This window comes from Equus asinus, chromosome 12, assembly GCF_041296235.1.
Source record: "Equus asinus isolate D_3611 breed Donkey chromosome 12, EquAss-T2T_v2, whole genome shotgun sequence".
In the NCBI taxonomy this organism is placed as follows: Eukaryota; Metazoa; Chordata; class Mammalia; order Perissodactyla; family Equidae; genus Equus; species Equus asinus.
Window position 1 is genome coordinate 31572018 of NC_091801.1, and position 14604 is coordinate 31586621.

A 14604-nucleotide genomic window follows, 5' to 3' on the forward strand; every position below is an offset into this window, starting at 1 on the left:
GACTGCTTTATATTTCCTCAATTTGTAAATTATAGATATCACTTATCTGGAATGTAGGGTCTTAAGCTTTCGCCTTCATTATCAAATTCTAGTCCTACTCTAGAAAACATTATTATCTTCCCAACGAACTAAATTTATGTTTCTTAAAATCAATAAGGGAAATGTTGATGTGTTGTTTATGCTATTCAAAAAGAGGAAAAAAACTACAGTGAAACATTTTCTTTTAGAGAGAAGTATTTGTTTTTATTGTTTTTTTTGGGGGGTAGGGGGTGATGGACTTGTAATTATACTGAAAATCGTACAGGGAAACAAAACTGCAGAACAAAACAGTTCCATATGTAGTGGAATTTAGCACTAGGTTTTCCCCGGACATTGTAGGTCAAATGAAAGATATAAGGAAATATTTTCAGGCCTCACAAACTAGACTTGGTAGTATAAACCATAGCCAAGGCCTATGATGCAACACAGGTGTTTGCAAATAACTAGATGATTGAAAGTTAGCTGGGCAACACATGCAGACCTCTAATTCTGAGGCTGAAGAAAACAGGCAACAACTGCCATGCCTATAGGAAATGTGAACTCCTACATGGTGATAGTAGTTTCTATGCTGAATTTGATTTTGTTTAATGAGCATTTGTTGAATGTCTTATGCATTCAAATAATAGAGCATTTCTGATATTATAAGGCTCCTGGCTACACAATATTCTGTATTCACTTTGGGTATTTTCTGCTTAATATTAAAATTGAAGCAACCTGGTACGAAGAATTAAGTTATTACAGCAAGTGTTACTTGTTGCCAGGACCAGACTTGCTGCAACAACTGTCCAAGAACTCTAGGAATAAATTGTCCATGTTTGCTATCTAAATTAATCAACGTCTAAATAAATCTCTAAATTCTAGATGATCGAATAATTTAAAATTTAAATTATCCATTCAACAACTGCAGAGTACCAACATTGTAGCAGACACTGTATCAGGCACTGGAGAGCACTAGTGAATGCTATAGGCAAATGGCCAGACTTTGTGGATTACAAATTAGTAGGAAAACACACATCAGAAGTGCACGAAAAGTGCTAAATCGAGGCATAATCAGAAATGGTCTGAAGGAGGAGATGGGGTGGGACCATGCAGTGTGTGTACCACAGGAAGATACAGAGTTAATGGCTTGTTTGCTGTTCGCCTACTCACCCACAAGAACAAAGTACTTACTAGAAGTCTTATTAAAAACAATGTGTAGTCAACTTTAATGAGGAAGAAGAGAAAAAAGGTCTAGAGCCCTGAAGAATTCCTATAGCAGAAGGCAGAAAATAAATACATAGAAATGGAAAGAAAATAGGGGAAAGGCTGTTGCAGTTGTTTAACGATTTAAGCTGTTTTTCTAACTTAACCATTTCTTCTTATTTTGATTATGGTAAGATACTTTCATGTGTTAAAAATTCTGCTTGGAATGGCAGAAAGCGAATCTTGTAAGACTATTACATGATCCCACCACTGATAGGTGTGCCCTCAGACCAGCCAGAGAGCCAAAGAATCCGTGAGCAAGGGCTCTAACTCAGAAGGCAGATGAATAGAGATTTTGCAGTTAGGAGCTATGCGTGCACTGGATATGCATTTCTATTTTAAACCCAAATAAAGTTGTAGAGCCGAATGGAACACTACCTTAGCAGCAATTTTGTTCTTGTTTGCAAGTTCTTATTTTGTGATTTCAGCTGTGACCTTGCTTGCATGTTCTTCTTTCATTAATATATTAATTACACACTTCTGCATAGAATCAGCTCTGGTGGGAAATAGTAGCCTGAGCATCAAGGATATTGTAACTATTCTAATTCGCCTTAGGTAACCTATAGGCGTAGGTAGCCTACAATCACTGCTAACATTTGAAAATCAAAACCGAACAGAATTCAAGCAATGCAAGTCTACCAGTGGGCTGGAGGGGCACACACGATTAATTAACAGGAAAGCAGAACACTGGCACAAAATTTACAGTACTTAGAAGAGGACACTGCCTTTTATGCACACTAAAACTCACAAAAGTATGAATAACTTGTTTACTGACTAGGTTCACTGGAGCGGCTCTCTTGACCCAACGTCTTCTTTCCTCTTCACAACTTTCTATCCCTCTTCCTCAAAAACCTTCCCTTCTGGTTATGGGCTATGGGCTATTTAAGCAAGCCGACAGGAACTTCTGGGCATGCCATCCTCGGCGGCCGGAAGCACACAATGTGTTGAACGCAGAGCACACGTTAGCCTAGCACTGACAGCCCACGTCCCGGGCCGGGCCGGGAGAGGGGACACTCAGAAAGGCGGCGAGGACCGACGCGACACGGGAAACACGCGGGCCTGGCGGCGAAGGCCCTAGCAAAGGGGGTTGGGGGAACTTCCAACGCTAAGTGAACACTTTAAAGTGGCACATTCTGGAGAAAAATCCCTGGCTCCTCAGATAAAGCGGTGAGCACTCTCCACAACAGCCTCAGTCGAGTTACCCCGCGGGGAAGCACCCTCAAAGATACTTCGACACCGAGAGGCCCTGTGCCGGGGCGCAGCGGAGCTCAACAGCACTCCCAAGGCGGGGCTTCTACCCTCAGCTGCCCCTACGCCACCGCTGACCGTCTCGTGTCCACTCACTCCCAGGAGAGTCCAAACACGGAAAACGAGGTCGCATTTCGAGCCTCCGCTCTCGCAGGATCTCTCCCAACCGCGGCCGTGTCCAGGCCTTGTGAAGGCCTCGCGTTGTTAAGGCCTGGGGGCGGAGCGATCCCATAGTGGGCGGAGCCGGATGGGGGGCGTACCCAGGCCTTGTTGACTTCGGTGTCCTGGCCAAGAGGCCCTCGCGCCCGCGGCTCTCTGCGCATGCCTAGATCCCGGACGACTCCGAAGGCCGCGACGGTCCGGCTACCCCAGCCGCAGGTCCGGGTTCCGCCCCTCCCCCCGGCGGCGGCGGCGGCGGCGGTGCGGCCGTGTTGTTGTGGCGGTGGCGGCGGCCGGCCGCCGCGGAGCTCTCCGAGTCCTAGCTGCTGAGTCTGCGCGCTGCTGCAGAGGGCCTGACCCACCGCCTCGCCGCAGGTAACGCCGCCGCCTCTGGGCTCGGGGTCGTGCGGGTCGGCGTGTCCCGCGTGTGGGGTCGGGCGTGGGGGGGGGGGTCAAAGGAGGACGGGAGGTCGAGGGCTGGCGAGTCGAGGGGGCGTCGAAGGGGGCTGGGAGGTTGGAGGCAGGGGGCCGGGGGTTGGGATCCAGGGAGCCGGAAGAGTCCAAAGGGCCTGGAGGTCGGGGACCCGGGAGTTGCGGGGGCGGGGGGGGCTCGAGCTGGCTGGGAGGTTGGAGGTTGGGGTTCAAGGGGCCGGAAAGGCTGAAGGGGCCCGCAGGTCGGGGACCGGAGAGTTGGGGGGGGTCGAAGGAGGCTGGGGTTCTCGAGGGGGTCTAGGAGGTCGGAGGTCGGGGTTCAAGGGCCGGGAAAGGCCGAAGGGCTGGGAGGTCGAGGGCGAATAGGGGGTTCGAAGGGGCCGGAGGCCGGGGTCCAGGCGGCCGAAAGGGGCCGGGCGCAGACCGTCCTGTGGTTCTGAGCCACTGCCTGCCCGATGCGGCCGTCCGCGGCCCCCCGCGGCCCCTTCGGGCCTTTCAGATCCTCCCGCTGACTTTCTGTTGTTGTTTTGATTGTGAAGGAAGGGAGTCCAGCCTACGTAGGCTCAGAGAAGCCTTGGGGGCTGGGAAGGGACTTAAGAGGCTACAGCAGGCGCTAAACATTTTCTTACTTTCTGTTTTTTGTTTGAGCGGTTACTACTGTTTAAGTGCGCTGCCAGTCCTCAGGGTATTTCACACCGGCGAAAAGAGGACCCAGGAGTAGAACCGGAGGGAGTAATTTTGCAAATCTAAGATATTTTTCTTTTAACTTATAATTCTGTGTTTTTGTATGTCCTGTTTTTAAAATTGAGAACTCATAACTATGTTTTTAAAATTACAAGTTGGAAGAATTTGGGTACGGAGGAGAGGGTATGGTTTTACCAATAGTTATTTTCTCCCGTTATTTTTTTAAGTTACAATAGTATTACGCGCTCTTTAAGAAAAAAATTAATCAGCCAAACAATGAAGACCTCTGTCGTCGTCCTTCCTGCTCCTCCCACCCCACTCTTTTCCCTGTCTTACTACCCAGGGTAACCAGTCTTCAGATGCGGTGTTTGGCCTCAGGACTTTTTTCTGCATATAAGTATGTTTTAAAAAAAGTTGGGGTCATCTATAAGTGTATAGTTTTCTTAGCCAACAATACTCACGGAAATCGCTCCGTTTTATTACATACCTCATTCTTTTTAAAAGCTACATGGCCGTGTACTTTTTTATTGCTGAACATTGTCTCCATTTTTTTCCCTACTCTCTTAGCTTTTAAATAGCTTTTAAAAAGGATTGCAAACCACTATTTTGAAATACAGTGTGATAAAGCTTTCAGAATGTCTAAGGCTCGTTGGGGATACTTACATATTAGGCGAGTTGAGTAATATGTTTACACAGTGCTTAATCGTAGCTTACACGAAGGCTTGGATGACTTCATAAAGCAGGTTACGAAAATAGTTTACTTTCTGTTTTTTTAAGTGCATTTTTCAAAGTAAATTTAAATTCTAAACGGTTGATTGAAAACAAATTCAGTTCCTTAAACATGAACTGTGTGTGAAGAAGAGCCAGTGGCTCAGAAGTTTGTATTTTAGACAGGTGGAAAAAAAACCCCACAACCCAAAAAACAGCCAGGGATTAAATATTTTGGTAGTGAACCGTAGGAAGTAAACCATAAGTGGAAGGATGATACTACATTGCTTACTATTAAACAAGATAGAAAGCTAGGAAATCTCTCTCAGGTTGTGTATTTCTGTGTGCAGAAGAGCTGGAGGCTTTGTTGACTTAATCACTGACTTGTATTTATTAAAAATGTACTGTGTGTTCATCTTTGTGCTAGCCTCCGGGGAAAACATATAACTGAGTAAGATCATCACAAAGAGCAGTCTAGTTCTAAACATGTATGGCCTGAAATCTTAGGCTCAATTGTGTAGCACTTCCTATTTGGGGAACTGTGTTTAAAAGGAATCAAAAACATCCATGGCATTTTATTTATCGTTGCTGATAATTACATGCCATTTGTTATGTATTTCTCACAACAGCATAGGTGGCGTTTTCCCCATTCTCTAGATTAATAAACAGAGGCTCTGAGAGGTTAACTAAACTGCTCAAGATCACATTGCGTTTTTAGTGGTGGTGACTACCTTAGATTCAGGCATAGTTAATTCAAGAACCTGTTTTTTGCTCTGCCTTGCCGCCTCCCATTAATGAAAATTGCCTTACAAAACTGTTGATCTTAGAGTTTCCTTCTCTTTTTTAGCTTGGAGATGTTCCTTACAAAATAGAGACGTGGATATATCATATGCACTGAAAAATAATCTAAAGCATAAATAGTGTGAAATTGTAATGGTATCTTTTTTTTTTTGATGTTTGGTGACCTGCTTTTTTTTTGTTTTTGAAGATTGGCCCGGGGCTAACAACTGTTGCCCATATTCCTCTTTATTTTTTTTTTCACCCCTCCCCACAGCCCCAGTACATAATTGTATATCCTTGTTGTAAGTCATTGTAGTTCGTCTGTGTGGGATGCTGCCACAGCATGGCTTGATGAGTAGTGTGTAGGTCCACGGCCAGGATCCAGTCCAGAGAACCCCTGGCTGCCGAAGCAGCTCACACAAACTTAACCACTGGGCCGGCCCCCTGTAATGGTGTCTTTTTAGATGAGGTTTCTGGTGATGTATTATCAAAATATTAAATTCCTTAAACTGATGCCATTAACCAAGAAGATGGGGGATTGTGTTGATTTAGTCACTCTACTTGATGTCATGGCAAATTTGGATATCTTGGTAAATTGTAGCTGTTACAGGTGCTTTTATTCCTTGTAAACTTGGATGGATAATCTCATTTCATTTAACATTATTTTTATGAACCTAATTGCGCTCTTTGTAAACTAATTAGATGAAAAGAGTACAAAGAGGGCTTTAAAAAGATTGTAATTTGCCTATTTCATTTTTGGTATTTTTTAGACTCTTAAAAATGCATAGAGGCCGGCCTGGTGGCACAGCGGTTAAGTTCGCACATTCTGCTTCAGCAGCCTGGGGTCTGCCAGTTCAGATCCTGGGTGCGGACCTACATGCTGCTTATCAAGCTATGCTGTGGTAGACTTTACACGTGTAAAATAGAGGAAATGGGCACGGATATTAGCGTAGGGCCAGTCTTCCTCCTCAAAACAGAGGAGAATTGGCAGCAGATGTTAGCTCAGGGCTAATCTTCCTCAAAAAAAACATGCATCATGACAGACAATAGAGTATGTGGCATAATATTATGGTATATTAACCTGTTTCAGTTTTCCAGCAGATGTGACAGTTATGTAGTTTAAAGAAATGTGGCAAATACTGAAGTTAGTAAAGTATGATCAATTGTACTATGTATTTGAGAAGAAACTCACATATAGGCGAATATTTGAGCTTTTATTTTTGGCAGTTATTAAGGATGGTAATTGGATTCACATCTAAATGGCATATTGGCCATCGATTATCTCTTGGACAACTAACACTGGATCTGAGTGAGTTTTATAGTTGTGGGACACAAAAATGTTCAGTATCAGATAGATGTGTTTAGAATATGTTGAGATCTATTGACTTTCAACTGTCGGAGGGCGAGGAATCCAATGCTGTGTATATATTTTCAAAAATTAATAAGAGAGATTTTATGGCTGATAGGAAGAAATAGAAAATTCATTTTCCAGTTTAGCCTGAAGATCCTTTAGGGGACATATATTCATGAGTAGTCAGAAATCAATAAACTATTTAAGTTCTGTGAATGATAACAAAAGAAGCATCATGTATGATCTAGAGTTTAAAATCTAGTTGGGGTTTAAAAACTAACAGTATAAAACAGCTATTGTGGAATTGCATTAAAGGACCTATTCCCTGATAATTCGATTTCTAGGGAGAAACTTGTTAAGTTGAAAGAGAAGCCAGAATAGAGGGAGAAATCATGAGAATTGGCGGTTGAAGTAGACAAAGGGAAAAGGGGTTTCCTCAAAGAGTGGGTAATCAGTAGAGTCAATTGTGTGGATGAGTGTCAAGGAGTATGAGAACTTAAAAGTTATAGTTCTTTGAGCTTTGAGATACTGAAAAAATATCTAATTATAATAATTATCTTGTATTAGCTGTGTCCTGCTGGGGGTTGAGTTGCAATAATTAACACTTTTCAGTAACTTGCAGGCTCTTAAGTACCTATAATCATAATATCATAAATCAGCTCCGCTTATAATCTAAAGTTGCAGTGAGCATCTGAAGAGCTGTGGAATATGAAGTGCTGAGAAGTCCTGTCTTCTCTCTTACTTCTACAAGCCGGTACCTCACACTTGTCCTTCTTGTGCCCTTTGTTTATTTTCTCATCTCACTTCTTAAATACAGGTGTTCTCTTCGATTGAGTTGTGATCTTCGCTTTTAAACCTGTATTTTCTCCTTTCTAATCTCACACAAACCCATGCTTTCCACTGTTTATTCCTTCCTTATTGCTGAGGCCCCAATTCCAGCCTCATTTTCTTTCCTAAGTTTCAGACTTCCCTTTTCTTGTTGTTCTCTTTGATAAAACTCTTGAAGCGGCTGTCATTTTATCTTGAATCAGAATTAAACTGTTTCCTTTGCAAATGTAGTTTTCTTCTCTCATTTCCTTGTTTACATTAATGATCTTAATGTTGTCTTTGTCATCTAGGCTCAGAATCAAAGGTCACCTTTGATTCTTCACTCTCCCCTTTTCTCTCAGAAAGAATTTCTTTGCCGTTTTATTGCATTGTGGTGCCTGATTCTCCTGCCTCTTTTCCATTTTCCCAGCAATGAAGTACTTTTAATCCCTTTGCCTCAACTGCCATTAACAGGAGACATACCTAATCTCTAGGTTTTGCCATTCATCATGCATGCTGCTATCAAATTAATTGTCCCAAGTGCAGCCCTGATCACGTCATTTTCCCTGCCTGTCAGAAACAAACAAAAAAACCCAAAACACTTCTTGTTACTTATGTCAGCCACTGTGCTGGATCCTTTGTTGTCATTTGGTCTTCATAATAGTTTTATGTTGTAGATACTAATATCTCACTTTATAGGTGAAGAAATTGAGACTTCCTGGGCGTGAAGGAGTTGCTACTAAGTAGAGGAACTGGAATTTGAATCCTAAGCCTGTCTTTCTTCCACAACTGTGTTCTTGACCACCGTGCCTCCACTGAGTGGCTCCTGATCAACTCTGGAATAAAGTCCTTATTCCTCAGTGTTGCCTTTCAAAGCTGCGTTATTTGGCTCCAGTGTTCCTTTTCAAATTTATTTCTTGTTTTATTCCAACTTAAGTTTACATTCTTTCTCTTCCAAAAAGAAAGGAACTTTTTGGTTTCTCATGCATTTCCTCTTGGAATTTTCTCCCTTTCCCATCCCTGCCTTTTGAAATCCTCTAAGGAAAAGGCTAGCTCATACACCTTATTTCCCTAAAGCCCCTTCCCTGTCTGTATGGTAGTGAGGTCTCCTCTCATTTGTTTGGTTGTTTAACCTCTTGATAACTTTCTACTCTGAATTTGTTTTTGAGTACTCTTAATGGTTGTAATTGGATTATAAAATCCTTTAATGCAGAAACCATGTCTTGCTGTTCCTTTTATCTCTCAATGGATGCTCAGGAAATATGTGTGAACAAATACGAAAATGATCACTTGTCACCTGCACCTTTAATGGTATTAAATAATACTTGATTTTAGTTGCTGAATGATACACAAAATAGTTTATTGGAGTTTTAAATTCTGTGTGTGTATGTAAGAAAACCAGATTTTCTTGTTGTAGGCTATCAAATGAGTTCTTTATTTTTGGATCGATTACTATGTAATTATAAATTGTTTATTTTAAAAAGTTCACTCGTCTTTTTCTATATGCACATGTCTGAGTTATTATATATAAAAATTCCTAAAATTTGTGGTTTGACATTTGAATTCTTTTTCATGCTTTTGAATTAAACACATTTTCAAATCAACTGTAGTATTGTCATAAACTCCCTGGACTCACAGTTTCTTCTCTGCTTATATGGATATGAAAGAGAGAATAAAACTGTGCCTATAATTCAGGGTCGTTTTATTCCTCTTGGTGATATCAGGAAGCTCCAGCTGTATGACCAGCTGAAACGCGCTCACACAGATTATATATAACTCTTTGCTTCCTTAAAAATTTATGAAAATTTCAGACGTATTTGAATTTATCAAGGTTAATGGTTACCATGCAGAGATTACAATTTTATATTTGTCTTATATCTGCCTTTGCATCCTATATTGTATAAAAGTTTAGCCACTTAAAAATTAATTCTTGCTTTATTAAGGAAAAGTATAATCTTTGCTGTTAGGAATTGGGAATGTAAGATATCTTGGTGATGGTGATAGGGTGAAACATTTGAGATTTCTTTCTGGAGTGCTAAATGCGTGATTATAGAGGAGTGAGATTAATTTTCAAACTAATCAGTTTGTCAGTCTGCCTGCTCTCAACTTTATAAAGTATTAAAGTAATCACAAGTACTCTGAAGACAGAAGTTTTAAGCAAGTTTAAAATAATTTACTGATTTTAAAAATAGGTAATATAGTCAGTCACTTGGTTCAAATTTTAAGTGGTACAAAAAGTTTTATAAACTGAAAATGTCTCCTCCTCAGCCTTCCACTTTCCCCAGCTGGAGGTAGCCACTCATTCATGGAATGATATAAAAGAAGCAGTTTATTTGGATACAAGTAAATATGAATAGATACAGTACTCTTTCCACTTATATAAAGATGAGGTGCACTGTGAACAATTTTTCACTTAGTATATCTCTAATGTTCCATATCGGTAGATAAAGAACTTTGTTCTTTTGAAAAACTTTTTTGCAGCCTCAAAGTGTCTGCTACATATAGCTACAGACATAGATTGTATATAGTTTATTTAACCATGTTCCTGACTGATGGGTGTTTAGATTGTTTCCATTTTTTACTATTTTATCCATTGAGGCTACACTTTGAGGGAAGAGAAATAAAAAGTAGATCTTTCCCTGTAAGGGAAAATAAAATTTGAAAACTGAAATGGATGTTTCTTGGTGGGGAATGAAATGGCTTCCTTTTCTGGCCTGATGATTAATGGGTAAGTAAACAGAGAGAAGGATGGAAATCATGCGAAGATGCTTACTTAGAATCCATAGTTGACAACTGAATTGGAAGCGTAGGGTTGGTAGTGGTGATTGGTAGCAGCGTCTATGACCAGTTGTCTGCTCTGGGTAGGGGTTAGCACTGAGTGTGTTTGGAAGTTCGCTGTGTAGAAATGATACTTGATATGTGGAAACTCTGGTACTTTGGTCTTTAATAGTATATTTAGCATAGGAAATGTGTTGAGGGGATGAACTAATCCCTGTGTATCATCTCGAAGCAAATGTCATGACCTGCAATGTAATATATCTTAGGTGTTACTAATTTTTTTTATTATTGTGTGATTGAAGATAAGATTTAGACTACTGAAATAAATGAAGTTAAATAAATTTCTCCTTCAGCAAACCTCTCTCACCCACATCTGTTCCTCATTGGTTGCTTGGTAATAGTTTTTTAATAGTGTGTTGTGAATCCCTTCAGACTTTTATGTATAAACAAAAATAGCATATTTATGTATCATAAGAATATCAGAATCCTATTGAATAACAACTAAATGGTAAGAATGATAAAAGTCAAAGTCATATGGAATAATAGGTGAATAAGGTGATGGTGGGATAATACAAGATAAATAGTGAGTGCTCTTTGATTTCTTCAGACCTAGAGTACTATAAATACAGAGTATTATTGTGCAAAGTGTAATAGCTACTTAGGTTCTGTAACTGGTCTATCAGGTTACTCCTAACAAGTCATTTGAGGTTTCCCAAGCTGTGCTTTTTTTTTTTAAGTAGTAATATTGGCTTACTGAATTTTAATGTATTATCTTTTCTTTGTCATTTTCCAGTCATTCTGTCCTAAATACAGGATTTGGGGGTTTTCCTGATAGGCATCAAAAAATTAGTTTTTAGATGTTTGATAGATATGTCATTTCTTTTTATGATGGTACTCTATATGCTCCCTAAGTCCATATGGGTTAGACTTTTTTAACAGTGATTCATTTGCATGGAGTCGTTTCTCAACACCTGTAATTCTTTTTTGGTCACTTACACCCTACTAGTCATTGTAGAAATAATACATAAAATGTCATTTGTTTTTGCTCTTTTCCCTTGTGTAATAGTAGTAAGAATTCATCGTAGAAAGACTAGAAAATATGGATAAAGAGGAAACATCATGAAGAATGTTATCACCCAGGGGTGGTGTATCCTCTAGTTGATTGTGAGAGACTTCTGTGTTAATGAGAACACCAACTCATTAAGAAAAGCCTACCTTTATAAATCCTGCTGCCGTATAAGGCAAATAGATTTGGTAATGCAGTCATGGAAAATGTGAGTGCTTGAGTTTTCTTTGACCTGGATACCTTGTTAGGTGACCAAGTCTGTGTTAGGGCCTGACTTAGCATGTCAGGTGATTTGTGCTCATGTACCGAGCACTTGGTGGTTTAGCTGTTGGTGATGGAAGCCACAAGTGTGTGGGTGGATGGATCAGTGAGTGCACCTCTATGACTGCTCCTAGATTAATAGTTCAGAGCTTTTATTCTGACTTTGTGTCTTATTTTTGTACTCCATCTTTAAAATACTGGACCTTAAGTTTATTAGAAAGAAATATTTAGAAATGCCATAGCTCAAAAAATAAACAGAAAACTATCTTTGTTTTACGGTATTTAGAAGGATGGTCTATTTTATCCCTGTGACTCCTATAAGTCCTGGTGCTCTCAGTAATCATGTTTTCATTGTAGTCTCTTAATGCCTAGAGTAGAGTTTTAAATTCTTGGTCACCTTGATACTCAAGTATAAGAGCAAATTTTGGAACACATGAAGATAGTCACTATAATTTTAGTTTCAAGGGAGAGCCTGGCAGTGGCCTATAGTGACTTAACATATATTATAAATCTCATCCTAAAAGAATTACTTCAAATTCTTCTAAACTGTTTTAATGGACTTGACTTTTTCTCCTGCAAATAGAGTGGTTGAACCTTTATTCTTTAATGAACCAGAGAAATTAGAAATGGAAAAAGAAAAATTGAGGTTTTTCTACAGTGATTTATGTAACTATCTGTGTACTGTAACCATTCATGAAATTGATTCGGTTCTAAAGGAAAGGGAGGGAGATAACCATGGACTTAAAGTAATTGAGCTATGTCATTGTTCATGTTAAAAAAGCTTTATATAAGCTTTCTTTTTCTTGTTAAGGACTTGTTCAGCTATCACTGTCAATTTTTGCAATCACTGGTTTATTGCACCCAGGTAACAATAAAATGCAGTTCACACTAATTAATAAAGTTTATATATATGTGGATATACGTATCCACATACATACGTATACACACATATACATATGGACATCTGCAGTGCACAGCTCCAGGAAGCACTCTTCATGTAGAATGTAATATTATTGACATTCCCTGTACTGCTTCAGGAAAAATCACACTGTTATTGTGAGAATGGTGCTTCCTGGAAATTGTGTAATACAAGACACTAATCTCTTTGGTGCTTTGACATTTTCACATTATCTTTACATTTATTTACTCTTCTCAACAGTTTTGTCAGAGGCAGGTGGGTATCATTATTCTCCTTTTATAGATGCATGAACTAATTTTAATTACTGTCTTTTCCTGAATTTGCTTTGTTTTTTGTAAAATGATGATCTATAGTGTTTAAGGACATAGGATTTGGTCCTTAACCACGTAAGACCTAGAACTTAACCCCAGTTCTGCCTCTAAAGCAGTTTACTTAATCCCGTTCTTGCTTTCCCTCCCTTGAAAATTATACCATTACACAGAGCTTTGTTAAGATTAAATGAGTTGATGTTCTTAAAACAGGACAAAGCTTTATGTGCAGTAAGTGCTCGACTAATGATAGTTGCACTAGTGATAAAGATAATAATATTTTATGAGTCATACTGCTTTTCAAAGATATGAGATCAGCCAACACTTGGCAGAGAGTGAGGGATCTAACCCAGCAGTAGTATCTGTTTAACTAGAGGCCAAACTTGGGAGCAAGCTCACCATCGATATTGTAGGCATGGAGCCAGGAATAAAAAACAAACAAAAAACAAAGCCTAGGAATAACAAGGACAGTGATTGCTGTGCAGTCAAGGACAGGCTGTGGAGCTACATGAAGCCCAACATAGTTGTGTGTAAAATGAAGCAGATTTCAATCTTCTGGTCACACAATAAGGAATGAGAAATTACTGCAGTGAAAGAGGAAGACAAGAGTTCTAAATTGTGAAGTACTGCACCTTTAGCCCCAGAGGTATTCCTGACTTACCATTATCACTAATGTTCCTCATAATGATTTGGAGCCACCAAGAAATGGTCAAATTATGCTAGGTATTCTCTGAGATTGTAGAACTGATACACCATAGAAAGACTTTTGTTAATTTGTTTTCAATCTTTGAAACTTGAAGAGATTTCTTTCAGTTATCTGTAGTGTTAATTCTTTTTAACCTCAATAGTGCTAGGTAAACATTTTGCTAAATTTAAATATGTACATTATTTCATTTAATTCTTAAAACTGAAGTATAGTTTATAGTAAGGTTAATGGCTAGTGGTAAGGTTAATGGTGTTTTAAGGTAAAGGCCAGGAGTTCAGACCTTCAAAAATATGTTTGCTTATTCATATAGTTCAATGTCAGCTTCCTTCCTCTTATATCCTTTAGTGCTTTCTGTTGTGTTATTAAAATCAAGTCCTCCTAAATGTGTTCATATTCTTTTGGCTGGTGTATCTTCCCATTCATTTTTAGTGATACACAAAAAGCATTTACCTGCAGGGTAGTCTATTTTTAAAAGGGTGTTCCCTCTTGAAGCCAACTTACAATCATACTACATTAAAGTTTGGACAGTTTTGAATCTGCTACAAATACCATGGTGTGTATCAACAGCTAAGAAAAGGTGTGGACCATCTTCTACAGGGTCTTACTCATGCTGAACTGAGTTTTTGTGAGCACTCAGGATGAATCTGTATAGTAGCTTTCCACTATCCTGAGAGTAAGGTCAGGAATTAAGCAAAACTGAGCCCTAAGCAAGGGCTTAAGCTTAAAATTTCTGTAGGCACAGTTTTTCTCAATGGTGTAAGATATTAAAAATGCTGGAAACTTTTGTGATACTGTGTTCAAGGGTTAGGACTGGGCATATGTTTTCTTTTGTAAGAAAAAATGATTACATGGTTTAATAGTAACTAAACCAAAAAAGGGTTATTTGTTGCAGTGTTTCCAGTTGATACTTCAAATTGAGTTGCAGGGTCTTCATAAAGTTATTGTATAGCTAGTCTATGGTATAGTTAGTGTTGTTTCAATAGGAGGGCTTTGGGCTGTCTTAAGAATGTGACTATACATTATATATAAGAGAAAATTAATTTCACGGTCTTTCAAAGAATAAGAACATATCTCTTGCCACTGATTATCCTTGTGATCTCTTATTTCCTTTCCTGT

General features: G+C 39.4%; 1 protein-coding gene across 4 annotated transcripts in view; it reads left to right on the forward strand.

The window, feature by feature from the left end:
• The first annotated feature begins 230 nt into the window (after nt 1–230).
• PCMTD1 (protein-L-isoaspartate (D-aspartate) O-methyltransferase domain containing 1) overlaps nt 231–14604 on the forward strand; it is a 70142-nt gene continuing 55768 nt past the window's right edge. For 2 of the 4 annotated variants that reach the window (XM_014843756.3, XM_014843768.3), the window contains exon 1: nt 231–3063. The gene's annotated coding sequence lies outside the window, so the exon portion shown is untranslated. The remainder of the gene's footprint in view (nt 3064–14604) is intronic. The other 2 variants (XM_014843775.3, XM_070481300.1) reach the window with 2 other exon arrangements.